The sequence below is a fragment of the Lygodium microphyllum genome, chromosome 5 (genome assembly GCF_053477565.2).
Source record: "Lygodium microphyllum isolate KBCC chromosome 5, Lygodium_microphyllum_v1.1.10, whole genome shotgun sequence".
Taxonomy (NCBI): Eukaryota; Viridiplantae; Streptophyta; class Polypodiopsida; order Schizaeales; family Lygodiaceae; genus Lygodium; species Lygodium microphyllum.
In genome coordinates, this window is record NC_141139.1 from 75,587,641 (window position 1) to 75,610,112 (window position 22,472).

General features: G+C 35.5%; 1 long non-coding RNA gene across 2 annotated transcripts in view; it reads left to right on the forward strand.

Moving 5' to 3' along the window:
• The first annotated feature begins 14,717 nt into the window (after positions 1–14,717).
• The window catches only part of LOC148036007 (uncharacterized), a 134,816-nt gene continuing 127,061 nt past the window's right edge, over positions 14,718–22,472 (forward strand). The window contains exons 1-3 of one of the 2 annotated variants that reach the window (XR_015690883.1): positions 14,719–15,126; positions 15,468–15,591; positions 15,752–15,997. This is a non-coding gene — a long non-coding RNA (uncharacterized LOC148036007). Of the gene's footprint in view, positions 15,127–15,467; positions 15,592–15,751; positions 15,998–22,472 lie in introns of those variants that run through there. The other variant, XR_015690882.1, reaches the window with a different exon arrangement.

The following is a 22,472-nucleotide window of genomic DNA, read 5'->3' on the forward strand; positions in this document are numbered from 1 at the left end:
GCAACATTTGGCATACATATCCATGTCTTCTTCCGCTGACCCATTTTCAACAACCTTATCATGTAACTCTTGTCATGTATCTAAGGTGTTCACAAGCTTTCAAGTTGCAAAACAAGGTATAAATATTAGGAGATATGCCCTTGAACTACATTGGTTTGAAAAATTTTAGTGCTATTGTACTTTATCCCTCTTGCACATCAAGTTTTATTGCAAACCTATTCCCTACACTTCTTATCACATCATGCATGAAACATCCGTGGGTTTTGCATAGAGAGCAATAATTTGCATGACACCAAATGATACATTGATGCTTCAGAAAGGCTTTTGGGTTTATTAGAACATGATTAGCTCAATTATTGAAGTCTTTATTGGTGTAATAGCAGTTTGGACAACAAGCATATGTATTGATGTATGACCCTGGATATGGTTATGGCATGCTTTGGCACTTAAACTTGAGCTACATTTGATGTGCTTTATCTTTGATCAGTTACATTGATCTTCCATGCTTACTCACTTATATGATTATTGGAATTTCATTGGACACTTGGATATATTTGTGATGTGCTTGGGCTTCCCGGATACTTTCATGTATAAGTCTTGAGCTTTAGTTGCTTACTTTGTATTCTGATTTGCTTCCAATGGGAATGCTTGTACTTACTTGGTAGAGCTTGGTACTTTGAGTCGGTGGGACTCTTAGTTCATGTATATACTCTATTTTGTATGCTCTTTTGAGATAGTCTGTATGCTCTTTTGAGATACTGGGACTCTTGGTTCATATATTTGCTCTCTTGTATGCTATTTGACATAGTTATCTCCACTTGTGGGCTAATTTTATTTCATATGCTTTGGACATCAACACTTACCTATGTCAACAATTTGTTAGTGATGTATACATGCATATTGGTTGTGTATTGCACATCACTGCTCTTTGGTCAATCAACTATGCATTAGACCAATCTCTACAGTTATTCTTAAAATTTTCTACATGAATGATATATATGCCTATGGAATGTATGGTTACTGGCACTTTGAGTTCATGATAATTTTTCGTACTGATGGTCTATGATTATTCACTACTAATTGTATTCTTTGTATCCTAATTACTATTCAAATATCCTAGCGATGAAAGCTTGCTTTCTTGCCTATTTGCCCATAGTTGGATATATATATATATATATACATATATATATATATATATACATATATATATATATATATATATATATATATATATATATATAGTTATCTTTATTTCAACATTGTGTAGTTACAATTTTCAGCATTCTTTTGGAGAGTAGATTTTGGCAGTCTATTGATTATGGTTTGTGAATAGCCATAACCTCATTTGTTCCCATCCTTTTGAATCAAATTTTGCGTTGCTTTATAGGAAGACACAGATATGGCAAGTCATGGTATAGAAGAGGTAGGTTACACCATTGAAGTTAGAGGGCATTAAGACATGAGCTTTATGATGCAAAGGATTGGGCAAAACTTGATGAGCTATGCAAGTCCACTATCATTCCATCATTATCAAAGTAGGTGCATTTTAAAGTCATTGACACTAAGGGTAGTGCTTATGCATTATGGAAGAGATTTTTTATCTTTATGGCAAGAAAAGTTGTGCATTTTAGTTATACTAGCTAAAGAAGTGTGTGGATCTTCACATAAAGGAGAACATGGCTATGTCTAGCAACATTCCATTTTTAGCCAGCTTGTATCACAAGGCATTTAGTTTGAAGATAACATCAAGTCTTTGTTCTTGGTTATTACATTGCATGAGTCAAGGTACACCTTTTGTACTGCTATGAGTACTCATTTGCCTAAGGGTGATTTAAAATGTAGTGATGTAGAAAGTTCTCTACTAACTGACAAGGTCCATAGAAAGAACATTAATCCATCTCACACTTCTCATGCATTAACTATTAGAGGAAGAAATGGTGGTAATGGCAATAATAATCGTGCTTAAGGCTCCTAGCCCAACAGAGGCAAGTCTCAATCTCATAAGAGATCTCATACTAAGTCCCACAAATGTAACTCCTCTTTGACATGCCATTATTGTGGGCAGTAGGGTCATATTAGGCCGTGGTGCCATAAAATATGTAATGATAGGCACAATAAGAAAGGCAAGAAAAAGTGCAAGATAAAGCAAAATCTGATGATCATAGCATTCTCCTAATAAGTCCAAAGTGAAGATTAAAGAGATAAATGTCGTGTAGACTAGTTCTGATGTGACGACTATATATTAGTTGCTTCGCCTCTTAATACTACTCAGTTGGCCAATGCTTCATCTACTTACTCTCTGTCCTGGCTGCTTGATTTGGGGGACTTATTTTCCTATTACCCTACGTTAGGATTGGTTTCATATCTATCACAGTATTATAGGTTCTATGAGAATAGGAATTGATATTGCATTGGATGTCATTAGCATTGGGGATGTTAGATTTCAATTTTCTTCAGGCAACTCTTTTGTTTTACATAATTTACATCATGTGTCATTAGCATTGGGGATGTTAGATTGCAATTTGCTTCATGCAACTCTTTTGTTTTGCATAATGTACATCATGTACCAGCTTTGACCAAAATCTTACTTTCTGTTGAACAATTGAATGATGCAGAATACATGTCTCTTTTGGTAATTTTTCATGGAAGATTAGTTGTAATTGCCTTAGTTTTGCTCGAGGTGTCAAGGTTGGCAACCTATATTCTTTGTTTGTATCTAGGTCTATTGACCATGTATTAGACATTAGTGACTTACCACATGTATCTTTATGACATCATCACCTTGGGCACATGTCTCTGAAAGGAATGAAAGTATTCACTTGTTTGTAATATCTTCTGCCTCTTGATTACTTGTATTTTAATTGATATGATTGTTGATGTCTTTATGGCAAGTAGACTTTTAACTCGCATAAGTCTACACATAATCACATTAGATGTACCGCATGTGCTTTTAATGGATTCGGGTCTCATTATCACATAAACAAGTAACATGCATCTATTTAATTTATTTTGGATTTAGTTATCACATATAAATGGACTATTGCATTTATATAATTGAATTAGAGTATGTTGTCATATGAAAATTCATTGTACACTATTGAGTGTAAATATGCCATACGTTATCATAGTGTATTTGTACCACACATTATCATCACATGCATGCATACTGCACAATATAATTAATAAATTTAAAATTATTGAGGCAAAGTAAAATAGACTATATTAGACAAAGCAATGTGTGAAATCTGATAGTGGTTGTGACAGGAAATGCATTTACAATGACATGTTAATAAGAAATTCAATTTTTCTTTAATTTGTTGATGGTGAAGACAAGGGGCCTTTAAACACAAACATGAGTTCCTTTGTTGACTTGAATATGATGTGGTCGACCTTTACTCTTTTGGCAAGAGTAGAAGACACCATAACAAGCTCATTTAATGTAGGAAGTGTGTAGATTGCTTCATGGCAAAAAAGAACAAAAGCTTTTGGTGCTTCTAAGCACTACCTTCTCCAAGATCAATGTTCTGGGTATTGTAAGGAGGGAGGCCAATTTCATATGTACTCGAGTCTTCATTATTTTCTCTTCCTCTCTAGGTAAGAACTTATGGAAGATAACCACATTAACACTAAGATTACTTGATGTACTATTTTAGGGTTGAATCCTTCTTTTGATCCATGTGCCTAGGTCCTTCTTACCATGACATGAACTCATCAATGTAGGCCAAAGTGTGGCAACTTGGGCCATTCTTTTATTAGGAAAATAGGCCTAGACACTAGAATTTGGACTAAGACCTTGCAAAACTCTCTTAGATTTGATTAACAACCTCATTTTAGGACCCAAATTTTGTAGACCCCTAATTCAAAGTTTAGTGTCTTGGGCCCCATGAAAATGGGCCAGGATGCTAGACGTTAGACTAGGGCCATGCAAGATTTGATTGGCAAACCCATCATGACATAATGCACCCTAAGGTCATGTTTCCTCCAATGAGATGTACAAAAGTTAGAAAACATAGTTTCTCTAGCTCATCCTACAGCTTTAACTCCTCTTTTGATAATGCCACACTCTTTTGAGTAGAGGGATTCACATATTTCCTCATGGTAGAAACCTCAAGCCTTGATCCAAATAGCTCATGTTATAATGCTTGGACCTTGACCTAAAAAATATTCCAATTCTCTCAAACTATAGGGATGTTCTCCTAATATGCAGTTGTGATTGCACTCACTATATTCAAGCTCATGCCATCATAACTTTCGGTCTCCACCATTTCTTGATGCACATCCATGTAATCATAATAGATGAGGTCATCTATCAAATCTCTAATGAGATTCGAGAGCAACTATTCCTTCTTGATCTCTAAGTACTTTAGCATATCAGATAGAACCATGTACTCTATACCCTATATCTCAATAGGTGTCAAGGAAGCAAGATTGGGTTTTTTCAAGATTGGCTCTTCTAAAGATAATCACAGTGTATCAAGAGATAGGTGTTCAGAATCACACTTATTTTATAAAACATGAACACTAATTTTTTTGTATTTTTATATGTGATTTAACTTGCAATTTTCACAATAATTTAAACAATCAATTAAATGTGCTATGGTCACGTAGACTTTTCACCTCATCTAAACTAGAATCCAATAACTATCCTAGGTTACGCATGGCTTTTCCTCATAATGGGAGCCTTACAACTTTGAGCATCATGGACCATTAATGGCACCTTAAGATGATGGGGCATTGATTATATCTAACAATAATTGGATTTAGTGAGTAACAAGACTTCAACACTTGCAAAAGGACTTACTCTCCCTCCTCTTAGAACACTATGCTTTTTGTCTTGTTATTGGTATAAATCTTTAGATGATCTTATGCTTTTCAAAGATTCATCTTACATTGTTGAAGTAGAGCATGCATGTGTTCGAAGTCCTCTTTGCTCTGAGGGTTTATCTTTTCATTGAATACGATCATAGGGGGGGGAAACTTATACCCATATAGTACCCAAAAGGGCAAATCCAATGCTAGAGTGAGTGAAGTTATTGTATGCAAACTCTGCCAAATGGAGCCATGTATTCCAACTATGATGTACATCATGGGTAAAGGTTCCTTAAATAGGTCTCAAGATTGACCCTCTCGAGATCGGCGGCCATTAGTCCAAGGGTGTGATATGCTATGGATGGAGCAAGCTTGGTATCCATAGATGTGAAAACCAACTACCAAAATTTACTCACATAAACTTAGTATCTCTATCATGCACTATGACTTAGATAACCCATGCAATTTAAATACATGCTCCATAAACTTAATGGTCACTTGAGATGTGGTATATTAAGTCTTAGTGGAGATAAAGTGGGTAGCTTTGTGAGAATGTCTACTACCACATATATGTTACTCCATCCTTTCTTGGTTATTTGTAGGCTTGTAAATAAATTCCATGGTGATATGCATCCACTTCCCCTCAATGATAGGCAAGGGCTACAATAAACCAATTGGTCTTTTGGTGTTGTCCTTGTTCTATTTGCATGGAACATAGAAAAATTCAAAATCATTGGAATCCCTCCATAGGCCCTTGCAATGAAAGCTTTTGGCAATCCTATCATATGTCTTAAAGATACCCAAGTGACGAGTAGTGGGACAAGATTACATCTCTTCCATGAACTTCCATGTGAAGAGAGAAATGTGGGGGATGACAATCTTGCCATGGGACCATATGAGTCCATTCTTAAGTTGATATTGGGAGTTTTTTTTCATTACTCCAAGATGTAATTTCTAAAATATGTGGATAAATTTTTCATTTAGTAAGTAGGCTTCTAAGTTGGAGCTCCTCAATCCAATCACTATGCAACTCTAATATGAACGACACTTTGCATGCCCACATTCATGACAATGAATCAACTACTACATTATCTTTACTCCTAGTTTGAGAGATGTTAAAATCATAATTCTACAAAGTTGCCACCCATCTCCTCTACTTATGAGTCAAAGTAGATTGTGTTTGGAAGTACTTGAGGATTCAATGTTCATGCTTCTAAACTAGCTACCATAAATGTAATTGTGCCATTTCTTAACATCCTAAAGGATGGCTAGCATTTCCTAGTCATAGACATTTATCTACATTTCCTTTCCATCATGCTTATGGCTCTCAAAAGCAATCACACCATGTTCTTGCAACAAAATAGCACCTATACCTCTGCCACTAGCATCACACTAAATTGTAAACTCTTTTGAGAAGTCACGGCATACAAGGATAGGGGCTGAAGTAAGCATTTGCTTCTGTTGATTGAAGCTGCAATCAGCTATAGATGTGCATGAGAAGTATCTTTATCCACGCATCTAATATTTACAGAGACCATTGGGCTTGAAAGGATAATAAATACACTTTCTAACAAGAGAGCCATGGTCAAACATAGGAAAGTGGCAAATAAGACGATATTAGAACAAGGCTTGGACCCAAAGCCAATATTGATGACCCCACATGGTTAAGAGTGGATAGAAGCCCAAAGTAGGGTGGAACATGGGGTCTTCAACCCACAACAAAAGGAGGCATGACAAGTCCAAATGAAGTGATTTGGTTCATCTCATTTTAGGTCGGGAGGCATCAATACATGGGAAGAAGACTTTCTAAGTATCTTCTTCTTTTCAATTTTTATATGTAACTATTTAGCATTAATTGTATCTAATACTCATGGTGTTTTCATTTTGCAATTGAGTATCCTTGGCCAACTGCCCGCTAGTCACCATGAGATGACTTATAAGCATCATCATAACAAGCTTGATACATGGATGTATTTGTCGTAGCAAGGCATCATCACAGACCCGGGGGGTCCACTAGGGTTTACTGTATGGTACCATGTGAGTGTAAGGGAGGGGGGTTATTTAAGGGAAGAAAGGTACATTTTATAAGGTAAGGTCCCATAAATAGGGGGTACACAAGGGGTATTTTCATATATTTCTTGCATGCAGGTGACGTCTCCTTATTACTACTAGTGAATCCCCCATGATCACAGAGCAGTAATGGTGTCAAATCATGATTTTTTTTAAAAATCCTTTCTTTTATTAAATGCATTGAAATTACTTAGTTATTCTAACCTTGAATTTTTTGCATCTATAGGGACAAGAGCACAATGAGATGGCTAGAGAGGGAGGGAGCAGAGCAAGGATGATGCAAGCTAGAGCATAAAGCACCATGATCAAGAGAGTAATGATGATGATGATAATGTGAGTGATGCTATAGAGAAAGGGGATGGTTGTGATAGCTCATCGCAAGACATATGAGCTTTGATGTACATAGTGGCATGCTAGGTAGTAGAAGCCATACTAGCTGGCTACAAAATCATGTAAAAAATTGGCACATGTGTATGTTCAAAGTTTTTTCTATACTTGGCTAAAGGCTCTATGGCATCTCTTGATCTAATTGCACTAGACATGGGCCCCATTGATGTTATCTTGGGATGTGACTAGTTAAAACACTTGGGTAAAATTGCTATGGCCTTCTCTCAGTTGTATATGGATTTTTTCATGGAGGGATAGCTCATCCATTTAGAGGGAGTTCAAGATTATGCAAATTTTTAGCTTATTTATAGCAAAGAAACTCAAGCGAGAGTTTAAGAAGTGCTCATAGATATTTGTTTTGCACTTGAATAAGGAGTTTACATATCAATCCTTGAAAGTGACTAAGAATTTAGCATTGAAAACCTTACTTGAAGAGTATAAAGATTTATTTTAGATTCCTACAACCCTCCCTCCTAAGAGATAAGTAGACCACCCCATTGATTTAGAGCCTCATTCTATATTAGTGAACAAACCCCTTTACAAACTCTCAAAATGTGAGTGTGAAGAAGTTGCAAAGTAGGTCAAAGAGTTGCTTGAGATGGGATTTATTGAGCTGAGTTCTTCCCCTTATGCATACCTAGTCTTGTAAGTCAAGAAGAAATATGGATTTTTCTACATGTGCATTGACTACACAAACTTAAACAAGATTACAATCAAGCATTAGTATCCCATCCCTAGGATTGATGACTTTCTTGATGAGCTAAAAGGAGCACGATACTTTACTAAGATTGATCTAAATCTAGCTATCATTAGATATGCAAGAGAGAGGGTGATGTAGTAAAAATAGCATTCAAGGCTGATCGTGGCCTTTATCATTTCTTAATGATGCCTTTTGGATTTATGAATGCCATGTCCACATTCTAGAGGCTCATGAATAAAATATTATATCCCTTTCTTTTCAAGTTTTTGCTCGTATTTTTTTATGATATTGTTATTTACAACAAGTCATTAAATGGGCATTTGAGATAGAAGGGTGTCTACTCTCTTGTGAGAGTATAGGTCATCCACTAAGGGAGAAAGTGTGTATTCATGTAGACATTAGTGGAGTACTTAGGGTACATTATGAGTGAAAATAACATACAGGCTAACCCCAAAAGCATGCAATGTGTAAAGGACTAACCCACATCCTCCAATACCACTTCCTTACATGGTTTCCTTGTTCTATCCTCATTTTATAGGAGATTCATCGAGCATTATGCCACAATTACAAAACCCTTGATACATTGGTTGAAGGATCGAGTGTAGCAATAGTTTCTTGCAGTGCATTTGGATCTCGGTTTTGGAAGGCTAAAATTAAATCTCTATAGTTTCCATATGCTATGGCATGCAAGTAGCTCAAGACCTCCTTTCCCACATGATTTTGGAGAATTCCACTTAAAGGATTTAGTTGGTAGTACACATCTAGTTGGGGTTCTACCTCCCTCTCTTCATGCTACTAGGCTTCTATTGGTGATGGGTTTCTAACTAGTGGGCTTCTACTGGTCTCTCTTTATGCTACTATGGAGAGGGGCTACGACCACCACCAAAAAAAACTCTACCAAAAAAACCTTCGACACAATGCATACATCTATGGCTACTACTACTACCACTCTCTAAGTTGGGACAACGTATGCTTTGGAGATTGTGAAGCAATTGCATCTTAGAAAGATATATAATATGAGTTACTAGAAATTGTAGTTGCCTGTAGTCAAAGAAGGTCAAGGGATAGTCATGTACCCATATAGCTTGTGTGGGGTTGGAAGGATGCCCAAAGAAGGCCCATACCTTGACTATCATTCTCTCTCTCTCATCCTCAAGGTTGGGGTCTTCAGGTGATGACTCACATCACATCAAAACATGTATTAAGATGGATAGAAACATCCACAAAAACATGGTATAATAGGATTAGTAGCATAACATGACATAAGGGTACGTATAGACATATAGGTACAACACATGTATATGCATAGACACATGTGTAGCCTATGCATACACATATGCCTATACGTATACTAGCATAACATAGTAAAATAGAATTAATAGCATAACATGATATACAACTACACATAAGCTTATATATATGCATACATATATTGAGACATATACATTTACACATAGATATGTATGCACCTATATGTAATAAGTAGCCTATGTGCATATGTAGATGTATACATATAGGCACATGCATATGTATCGGCGCATGCATAGCTTAAGTATATGCATGTGTTTATATATTCACATGTATGTATACACATAATATGCATAGTTCATGAATATGTGTATGCCTAGGCATATGTACACGTATGTATACGTATGTATTTGCATTGACTACACACATATATATGCTATGCATAAGCACATGCAAAAGCTGTATACATTCATATCTATAGGATATGTGAACACATATGTATACCTATATGCTATGCATATACACACATGCATAGGAAGGCCATACATACATACATACAACCATACAACCATACATACATACACACATATGTGTATGTATGTATGTATGTATGTATGTATGTATGTATGTATGTATGTATGTATGTATGTATGTATGGTTTTGTGTGTGTGTGTGTAGCCTATGTGTTTACATGTGCACATGCACATAGACATATACATAGGCTATGCATAAGCACACATATACATATGCATAGGCTATGCAAATGCACATAAGCACACACACATCTATATATAGGCTACCAACACACACACACACATAGAGCCTACACACATGTATATGTATAGCCTATGTGTATATGTATACATATATGCATACACATACACTTCAACTATGCACAAACACATGTACACACATATATATACATATGCATAGGCTACATAAACACATATGTACATGTATAGGCTACACATATACATACATGCATATGTACACACACACACACACACACACACACACACACACACACACACGGAGGTTACGTACAAGCATACGTGTGTATATGCATATAGTATATGCATGCATACATGTACGTATAGCCATAGACATATATGCATAAGCACAACCTAATCACTTTCTACTAACTACTAATCCCGAATCAAACACTTCGGATTTTTCCAAATACATTGGTGACCATGTCACCACATCACAATAATAGGCTCCTCTTGGTAGCTTAACTACCATAGCCTCTAAAATGGGTGTGTTATACTGCTTAGGGATTATATACCCAACCAATCCCATCTAAACACATTTAATGTCATCACAGACATTAACTCCATATATCCTCACATATGTTCCCAAACCATAGTATAAGCAATGGTTGGGATATCCTCACCCACTCGACTATCATTTTAATAAATGATGACAATGAAAAAACTATACCATTAAACATCAAACTAAATATAGATACTCATACCTTTCATAGCTCATGTAAGTTACTCATGAATATATGTGTGCATCACATGGGTTCAAAATAAGGTATTTTTAAATACAATTTTTGGACATTTTTTACATACAAAAGGGTGTAATATAAAGGGTTATTTACAGATTGAATAGAAAATGGTCATTTTTATTCAAGAAAAAATCATAGATAAGGATATTTATAAATAGGCCTTGAACGCACGTGGTGTAGAGGATATAGATATAGTGACTTCCCCGAGTTTCATAGCCAGATGATGATGCCCTTTGGCCTTTTCTTTAATAAATAAATAAGATAAATGTTGCACCCTACACACATAATATTTTTTTTAAAGTTAGAAGAATATAATTAATAAGCTTAGTTAAAAAGTAGTTGGAAAACACATTTTAAAAAATAAAAAATAATTGCTATAGTTAGAGCCTTAAAAACATTGTTAAAATATACATTAACAAATCTATATACCACATTTAATCAAACATTAAATACCACATGCGTGCTCGAAGAGAAAAACAGTTTTCACTTCACCAATATTGGTAAAATACTTGTTTAAAATTGCCTTGAAATACATGACAATACCTTCACTCATAGCTTGTTTATAAATTGCTAGTCCATAGTTACAAAAGAATCCCCATTAACACACATGGCAAACAACCTATTTATTGTGCAAAAAACACAAACTCTCATCATCATGATGCCATTTATATTTGTGGATACAATAAGGGAAGAGATTAATAGCAAGAAACAAAGAGTTTACCTTATAAGCTTGAATCAAAGCAAGCAAGTGCCCTCTTCACTCCGACTCCTCTTTTGCAAAGCTCAAGCTCTTGTGTGTGTGTGTGTGTGTGTGTGTGTGTGTGTGTGTGTGTGTGTGTGTGTGTGTGTGTGTGTGTGTGTGTGTGTGTGTGTGTGTGTGTGTGTGTGTTGAGTTAGCCTTTTGTTTAACTTCTAACTTTTTGTTTAAAGTAAAAGCTAAAAATAATGTGTGCATGTTTTTAAAATTGGGAGGACCAAGTGTAATCAAGTGTTTATTGAGTTGTCAAAAAATTATGTGTTTTTGTGCACATTTAAAATGATGTTTATTATATTGTTTGTAAAAACAAAATTTTTTGCATCTTTACATAGAAAAATAAATGCTCACTAATGTGCATCATGCCCCCATGTCTCTTCTTTAATTCTATTGTAGTGTCAAAAATAACCAATCAATCATAGAAGTTTTGGTAACATAGAAGCATGAATTTACTTACAAGTAGATTTCTGAAAGAGAAGGTGGAATCTCTACTTTGTCTCAAGTTAACATAAGCGTAGATTGACCATCATTGGCCACATAATATCAAATCTAAACATGTAAGTGCCATCCATGTGGCATGTACTTTAGGTTCCTTATTTATCCTTACTTTAAGTAATTAAATGGAAATTCTCATAAACCCATCCTTAGTATAATAATTTAAAAAAATTAATACTAAAGAATTGAGTTAATTAGAGGGCTTAGAAAAGGAAAAAAAATAAATATTAGCTAATAAAAATAAATTTGAAACTATTAGACAAATAATTGAGTTAAATAGATAACTTAGAAAATGTAGAAAATATATGTTAACTTATAAAAATAACTCTGAAACTATTAGACCAAGAAAATTAAAAATAGTAAATCTCTAATTAATTAGATGAAAAACTAGATAATTTTATTGTGAGAAAAATGAAAATTCATTCAAAAATAACATATTAAGTATTTAGGTGAAGTGTTGGGCAAAACTATCAAGAAATTATGATGAATAGAGACATTAGGAAAAATAAGTAGAAAAGTTTAAAAAACGTAAATATCTACTGTAAAAGTATTAGATAGAGTTTATAGTAGAATTAAATTGAAATTTTTTATTAGAAAAACTAGATATTTTTAGCTTGCAATCATTAATTAAAAAATGCATGTGATTCCATATACAAATATAAATACATTTAAAAGTAAAAGTGGCCTCAAAAATAAGAGAAATAGACCTAAGATGCGTACCTTAGGAATTTTTCGAGCAATTCTTGTTGATGAATTAATGAGTGTTAAAGTAGAATATAGTAGTAGTTGTTTCTTATTGTAATATGTAAGAGATAGTGTCCTTAGGAATAGAGCAAACAAAGAGATGTATAGAAGATCCAATAGTATTACCAATATTAGTTTTGGTAGGGAAACATGATGTTTGCTTGAATCATGTCTTCTAATATTATAAGGATCATGCAATGGTATGTTGTGATAATTGTAAGATGTGATTGTTACTTTGTGCTTGGAGAGATGTGTTGTTGATAAAGATATGAATTATGCATTGGTATCTCCTTGATATATTTTATGAATGCGGATGGTTTGTGGAATTACTATTTAGAAAATTGCTTGTGCTTGGATATGAGCATTTGTGGATGTGCCTAAAGAGTCCATCATGACTGCGGATATGATGATGTCATTGAGAAATTGAGACTCGCATGTACTTCTCCCCTAAGTCTTGCCATGGATAGGCTTTTTACCTGATTAATTATTTCCATCTTGAGTAAGATTGCTACTTACATGATGAGATTAAATGTGAGAGAAAGATTCACTTACGATAGTACGGGGATAGATGGGGGCTCTTGTCATATTAACATTAATCCCAGCTTGTCGATAATGTGATAAGAAATCCTATATGTGGACATAGTACATGGAGATGGGCATTGGAGCTCCATTGGAGAGACTCTAATTAGAAGAGGAGGATAAGGGTACGTTTGACTTGGACTAGTGTTGGGATATCCAATGATTGGATATCTGAGGATGGAAAATTCAAAATGGGTTGAGAAATCCCTTTTGTGTAAGACTTGAGATTGGTTAAATTATTCTAATTACCTTCTATAATTATTTGGAAAAGACTATCTTCGATTGCTCGTTCCATGTTGTACTACTTAAAGGCATTCAATGAACTTCGTGTAACGAGCTAATTAATAGAGTTGCTTTCATGTGTTTTCGCAGGATGGGAGGATCCTAATTATATAATTAAAATGCTAGGTGTATTAGGATGGGAGGATCCTAATTATATAATTAAAATGCTAGGTGTATTAGGTAAAATGTGGGTGGATGGTCGTCATAACGACACTATCCTACGAATATGTAGACTCGATAAGTTAGGTGCTTTCCTAGTGAAAGTTCACAAAAACGGGGCTAAATGTTAACTGTCGAGGATTCATGACTTAGATCTTGAATACGCATTGTTTTAGGGGGGTGGAGTGAGATTATGCCTTATGTGCAGAGGAGTTGAGCTCAACTCCTTTCATCTAATCAAAGTCCATTTTTCAATTTCTTAAGGTCTACTTAATAGATCACTCCCAGCTAGATTCATAGATCTACATGCTAAGTTCCCAAGGTTCAAAAAGGGATATGATAAAAGAATCAAAACAATTTTTTAAAAAATTATACACTGAAGAGTAACATTATCCAAACTCTGCACTATGGTCGATAAGCAATAGCTTAGTTGTTGGTAAGGGTGGGTGTGTGAGTTATAGATGGGCGTTGAATTAATGAATCCCTTCAATTGCGCAGCTTTGTGATGCACTACTCTTCGGGGTGAACACATACTTCAAGATGATGGCCCCTTTCGAGTGTTAGCCAATGTCTCAATTTCCAATTTGGGGGGGGGGGGGGGGCAAAGTAGTAAAGGCATCAAGCTATGAAAAACGCTTTGCTATGGCATAGCCAGCCTATAGGGCAAGCCAATAAAAGATTCTTCCCCAAAAACTTTTGCAATTTGGGAGAGAATGTTTCTTTGCTGGTGTGTTAAAAAATCAAAAGCTTGATTTCTTAATACTTATCACAACTATATCCAACGCCACTCATGACTCGATTATCTCACCTGCAAAAATAGATTATTTTGCTGGGTCAACATCCGGGAAACGCGTGGGGAACAAAATCTGTCACCTTTCCTCACCCTCAGAAGGCGGGCCTTAATACGTAGTCCAATCAAACACTCGACTAAAGATTCCACGCGTTTCCTCTTTTGACCTTAAATACCCGACAACAGTAAACGTTCGGAAACCTGCAGCTGCTGATGATGGGCGATGTATATAATTACAAATTACAGTACACTTCAATGTAATCGCTTACTGAGACCAGCTAGCTGCTATGATCATCTCACCCCTCCCTGAATGATCGATCGCCTTCCTTGTATTGAGTCCTCCTTTTATCAGCTCATATATCCTCTCAGTAATCTGTAATTCATCATAGTTTACACTTCAAAGTAATCGCTTACTGAGACCAGCTAGCTGCTATGATCATCTCACCCCTCCCTGAATGATCGATCGCCTTCCTTATATTGAGTCCTCCTTTTATCAGCTCATATATCCTCTCAGTAATCTGTAATTCATCATAGTTTACCAGACCCCGATTAGTCGAAAATCATGTCCAACTCCTACACGCCGGCGCCCCCCCCTGCAGGTGTATTTTTATTAAATATCCCGGCTGTTCATTAGGGCTAGCTAGGGTAGCCGTGCTTTAATCGCTGTATAATCAGCCCATTATTATCATGTTTGGGTACTAATCCCAATAGTTTTTTATTAGTCGAGTGCTAATCGCTACGGACGTATAACTGCTCTAATCGCTGTCTAATCTGTCCATTATTATCATGTTGAGTACTAATCCTTATACTTATTATCAGTTAAGGGCTTTACAATTAGGATAGACCTTTAATCGCTGCATAAATATTAGTCCGTTATTATCTGCATGTTCAGTGCTAATTTTTAAATACTTATTGTTGTGTTGATCTATGATAATTACAGGCTATCCAGTGCAGGATCCATACTACCAGCCACCACCGAAGGTAGTGCCACCCCCGCGATACCCTTACAATAGCAATTACTATCCAAACGACCCCAGATCAGATCGCGGCTTCCTGGAAGGCTGGTATAATTATATATACTTACATGTACTGCAAGTATGATTACATATGCTAAATAGGGCCGCGATCGCTTCTAATCACTGACGATTAAATCGATTCGAGTTTGCTTGTCTCTCTGATCATGGATGATGATGATGATGATGATGATCCGTATCTGATCTGCAGTTTGGCTGCTCTCTGTTGCTGCTGCCTACTGGAGGCTTGCTGCGGGTTTTGTTGACACAAAATCAGAATATCTACATGAGCAAGACTACTCCTTACACCCAATTTGCCGATTATACCAGAGAATTATGATCAACACTTGTATATTCACCTTATCCATATAATAACTTCTTGTAGTATCGATTAGTTCCCGATCTCTCTTAGTATGTAATTTATCTCTCGTCAGTTTATGTTTACTTTTGCGTTTCAGCTTGCTTCTATTCATTACAGCTTGTACTAGTACCCTTTAATATTTTGCTCTTACAAGGTGAAGCGATATTCGGATCGGTATACCTTACCAAGAGCACGACGGAGGGATAGTTCAAGAGGGCCAATGTCATAGTCGTACTAGGGATAACTTATTGTTGATCTAACAAATTGAACAAGGACCTACCTTCCTTAAGGTGATGATCAAGGAGACAAAGGAGAGTGCCAATATTGTCATCACAATACTAATGATAGCTTCTTTTCATTGCAATTGAAGAAATGGGGTGTTAGTGCAAAGTTGATCAAACTTAATCACAATAGCCTACCTTAATAGACGTGATGATTAGGGAGAGTGAAAGAGAGGACCCCATCATTGGACTAGGAATTACTTATTGTTGTGTTTGAGTGTTGAAGTTGAACAAATTGGAGCGTAAGACCAAATATGATCAAGATTGTTAAGTGAACAGTTGTTCCAAGTGCCTAGCTAACCAAAGAAGATGAAGGAGGGACATAAGCAGGGCCAATGCCATCCTCACACAAGGAACTGATTATCATTGTTGAAGTTGAAAAATGGATGTGTTAGATAGAATATGATCCAAATTTATTTAGTGAATCGTTGTTCCAACTTCCAAGTGTTATATAATTGTTGTTGTCGAAGTTGAAAAATGGATGTGTTAGATAGAATATGATCCATATTTATTTAGTGAATCGTTGTTCCAACTTCCAAGTTTAAAAATGGATGTGTTAGATAGAATATGATCCAAATTTATTTAGTGAATCGTTGTTCCAACTTCCAAGTGTTATATAATTGTTGTTGAAGTTGAAAAATGGATGTGTTAGATAGAATATGATCCAAATTTATTTAGTGAATCTTTGTTCCAACTTCCAAGTGTTATATAATTGTCACATTCAATTTTTGGGGACGATTTTTAGGCTATAGTGGATTTGGGGTCAATTCCTTTAGTATGTTGCTCGAACAAGGTCAAGGATCACAATATACTACCTTATGCATGAAGATGGACTAAGAGAACGATAGGGCCAATGTTATCTTCCCAATCGGGATATCTTATTGTTGTTGTGATTGAATAAATGGGAACACACTAGGCCAATGGTGATCTAATGTTGTTTGGTAAATAGTTCTTCCAAGTGTTATGACACATTAAACTTTTAATGGTGTTTTAAGGGAACTAATGGATGTAAGGTTTTGTTTACCATGTTGCTCTAATGAGGGGAAGAAATGATACGAGAATGGCACTAGCCTTCCTTATCAAAGCCGATGATGAAGAGGGAGGGAGAGAAGGAGAGGGAAAACACCATCATCAAACTAGGGGTGTCTCAATATTATTGAAGGGTGTATTCTCTAGGAGTACAATTCAAAAGTTTAAGCACACCATTGAGAATGAACAAAAGGGTTCTTTTAATTGAAAATAACCCAAAATTTTTACACACAAATTCAAAAGTTTCTTAAGAAAATGAGGTCATTTTATTACCTTGTAGCATACAAGTAAAGGGAGTTTTCAAGTACCCTTCAAATGCATGTGATATAAATACCCTTTGTTTACTTGCTATAAGGCCATAAAATAACCCCTTTTACTTTATTAAACTTACAAAAGAAATTCCACATTGAAATTTAAAAACCCCTTTTGTAAAGATAACCTTGTAAATGTTACTAAATAAAATAACATTTCTTTTGAACTCACATGGTATCTTACATGTTCTATAAGGTGCATCCCCCCCCCCCCCACAAACCCCCCTTGAGGTTGCTCTAACAAGATTAAGAATCACAACAACCTACATTATTAAAGGAGATGCAAGCTTAGGGAGAGAAGGGGAGGGCCAAAAAGTCAAAATCACACTAGGAGCTTATGAAATGTCAATATAAGAACCCCACTGGCAATAAAGTAATCTAATTCTCAACTTGCAACACATAAAAAATCTTCCATATTGTTGTATAGAAGGAGCTTGAGTACATGGGTGCACTATATAATAAAATCAAATTATAACACACGAGCTTAACGAGAAGGGTTTTAATGTCTGAATATTAAAGGTCAGTTAACATGATTATGTGAAAATAGGGTTTCTTTTAAATCCAACCCCTCATTATAAAGAAAGAGGGCTCCTTTAATTCAAGAAAACATGTTTGTATTAGGGGTTTTAAAAGAATCCTTGATCACACACCATACATAGTATTTTATAGTAGTGCATACTTGAAGGCAAGGGGGATTGTGGTGCTAAAAGATTATTTATAGATAACTATCATCATTAATCACTTTACTTTAATGTTGATGCACCATAGACCATAAATTCTATAAGGATTTACATGATCATTATCACATCTGTGCATGCACAGGCACACAGGGGTGTGTGTGTGTGCGCGCGCGCGCGTGCGTGCGTGAAAGAGATACAGAGCGGGAAGGGACTAATTTGTGAAGGTAATATAAAATTTCATTTAGTTATCATTTATGTGTAACACAATATTGTTATTTTGCCTCATCAATTGTAATAAGTATACTAAGATAATATATTCACACCCCCCATTTTGATGAATTTCAAAGGAATAAACAATTTACACTTCCTATTAGACCATTTGTATTAACTCCTTGCATGACTCTCTTGATCTCATGGGGACGTTGCTTTTATGGGCCTTTTCTTTGCTCATCTTTATAGCATCTTTTTCTCCAAATCCTGTATACCTATAAGCAAGGATTGTATACATCTAAAATGATAAAGAAGTATGATCAACATTATTATCATCCCCATCATTTTTTAGCAAAGCTTTCTTCATAGGATCCATTTTCCCTAAAGTTCTTGTTTATCATATGGATGCAAAAAATCAAGGTGGTAGTGGCCTTTTCTTTTGCAATTAGAGCGATTGAAAATTTTCATATGAAATATTGGAAAATGAGATACTAGAAGGAGTGCACAATATCATCTTGAAGGATGTGTCTAATCAACACAATTGAGGTAAATCTACCCATCCTTCTATATGAACCAACAAATGATGTCTACGTAGGTGGACATGTACTTAATAACATGGTAAATATGACAATTGTTATTTGCACACTATGTGGAAGGATTAAGGAATTACGCTTTCCACTTCAAGGGAGGTTTATGTCACACATTAAGTAGTTGTGCAAGGAAACAAAACCTTATTTATCTCAAGAAATGTGTAAGAAACAAGAAACACTATGACAGTCCATGATAGCTTCACACTATCATGCAAAGCCATATTATGAGGGAAGCAAAGTTGCCTTTGATGGAGGGAACTTCTTGAGGGAGTATACATGTGAGTTGGTGGGAACTGATTAGTTGCATTGTTTGAATTAAAGGTTCATTTAATTCAACAATAATTTGTTTGCTTCCATGAAGGAAAACTATTTGCTCGAATGATTTAGGGACATGTAGAATAAAATGGTTGAAATTTTTTAAGTGGTAGGTATCCACTTTTATGTGGTGCTTAAGGAGATATTTACAAGTTGTATATTGCTACTAGTAGTTGTGTAACAAGTCATAAGAATAGATATTCAAACAACTTGCTCTCGCATGATTATCTATGTATATGAGTTTATTACTTTATAAGCAAACATGTTAGATTATTTTATATTCTAGTAGACTTCTTTATTCATATGTGATGCAAATGATCCAAACACAAAATCTTTCAATTATATGTACTTAATTACATTTCACAAAAAGAAAGTTTAAAGCTAACATTTAAATTTTAAATTTTATTAGATAATTCAATATTTGATATAAATAGATGAAAAATTAAACAAATCAAGTGATTTATCAAGTCTTACTAAAAAAATAGACTATGTTAGATAAGTAAAATTAGTTTAACTTATTGAACTAGATTTTAATACTATGTTAATTAATATTTTGCCATGGCAATGTATATGGGCTTTGAGGGACAGATCATTGATTTAGTTTGAAATATATTGTGGTCAACACTTTACCATAGCTATGAGTAAATTATTGAATTAGAATAAAATAGATTTTAATCAATACTTTACCATAGCTTGTATATGGGGTTATGAGTAAAGTATTGACTAAGGTTATAAGTTATTGAATTATATTTTAGTAAAATATTTATCATGGTCATGTAAATGGATCATATAAGTAAACTATTGCTTTAGAAGGTCCAAGAGCTTGGCATGCAAGGATCTGTTTTTACTTGCAGAGTTTGGGATTCACTGTTGGCAGGGCTAATCATAATCTGTTTACAAAAAAGACAGACAAAGGTTTGGTAGTGTTGGTTATCTATATTGATGATTTGATAATCACATGTGATGATGACTTAGGGATACAGCATGTTATGCAGATGCTGAAATCTGAATTTGATATGAAAGAGTTAGGTAATATGGCATGGCTAAATGTAAACCACTAGATACACCTCTTAATCAGAATGTCAAGTTGGACATTAGCACTGGAGCTGAAATTTATTATGTGACTATGTACAGGAGGCAAATGGTTGGAAGTCTGATCTACTTGACCATCACCAGGCCTTGAGTTATGCTGTTGGGCTCATAAGTCAATTCATGCAGAAGCCCAAAAAGCCACACTTGGATGTTGTTAAGTGGATTATGAGATATGTAAAGTCCATTGTAGATTATGGGTTGTTTTATGTGAAAGATAAGCCCTTGACACTGGTTGGATACACGGATGTAGATTGGGCAGGATGCTCATATGATCGCAGGTCTACAAGTGGTTATGCCTTCAGCTTTGGAAGTGGAATGATCAACTGGAGCAGCAAGAAGCAACCAACAGTTGCATTGTCTAGCACTAAGACAGAGTACAGGGGTGCTGCATTGGTAGCATGTGAGATTGCATGGCTACTCAAGCTTATGGCTGATTTGGACATACATGTGGATGCTCTAGTGACTTTGTTATGCGACAATATCAGTAGTGTACTCCTAGCAATGAATCCAGTATACCATGCCAGACTAAACACATTGAGGTACACTACCATTTTATCATACAGATGGTTCTTGCATGGAGAGTAGATTTTATGCATGTGAAGACTGATGAACAGGTTGTAGATATCTTTACCAAGTCTTTGGGTAAAGATAAGTTCAGTCGATTCTGACAACTACTTGGTATACAGGTTTTATCTTGAGCTTGAGGGGGAGTGTTGAGACTTCAAGCTCATTATCTTGTGTGTGACTGATATTATCTTAGCTATGTCTAGCTATACACATGTGGGGCATTTAATAAGTCGGGTTAGTCAGTGTGACAGTCATGGTTAGTGAAATCTAGTGTATGACTTACTCTTGTGTAAGTAGAGAAGTACAATGAGAAAAATAATAGATGAAGGATGAGAGCTAGACTTTGCTCCCTCTTCTCTCTCCTCTATCTATGTCTCATCTCTCCTAACAATTTTCCCTCAATGCTAATGTGGCATTGGATGATAAGATATGTTAATGTTTCCCCCCTCAACAAAATGGGGTGCCTTTATAGATCAAGCTACAAGATTATGTGTAAGTAGAGGATTTATAGATTTAGAAAATTCAATCATTAGGTGTTTTGGAGAGAAAGTTGGCCTCCAATTCTTTTGGTACTTCATAGGTGGTAGGGCGTTCACTGTGATAATATGCCCTATCTTCTTACATTTGTTGGAGTTTATCTCGTTAGTACATTTTTTCCAACAATTGCTTGCAAGATGTCCCTTTTTATTGCAAAAGGAGCATTTAGTGGAGATAGTATGAAAAAGACTTACTCGTAGGCTATTGAAGTAGATGCTTGACTAGTGTTGCCTTCTTTTCTATTTCCTTTCTCCACATCTAAACAAGATTGGATGGTGCTTTCCAACATTAGATTAGGGATATTTGTAAGAGTAGTTGCAAGGGTTGTGAATATCTTTTTATAGCTTTCAAGAGAATTGCAATAGCATATTCATCATGAATTGGAGCTTGTTCATGTGTTAGATGAACTTACCTAGGTCCTCTCCTTGCTTATACTCTAGGCTAAAAAGTTCAATCTTGAGGAAAATTTTAGAGTTCTTTCCTTTAGCCCCATAAAGCTTTTCAAGCTCATTCCATTTTTTCTTGGAAATGGAGATTCGGCCAATGTGATAAATCAAGGATTCATCCAAATGAAGCATGATTATGGCTTGGGCTCTTTCATCATCTTCTACATCAAGTGGGTTTGATGGGTCAATAGCCTTGATCCCTTTGATGAAGGGCTAGTAGCTCCATTCCATCATTTTATACTTCACTAATACCTATCATGGACGAAAGTGCTTACCATCAAACTTACGAATGTGAGGTCTAACATTGGCATAGGCCATGGCCATGATAGGAAGATCTTGCTAATTGCTCTAGGCAATGGCAGTGTCTAGTCCTTTACACAAGGGTCAATAATTGCAAAAGAAAAAGACATGATTAATATGTAGCATGCTCAAATGTGATGTGTCACAAGATGACATGAGGGATGAGGACAATGGTCTATGTGTTTATAGCCTACATATAGCCTTACAATGGTA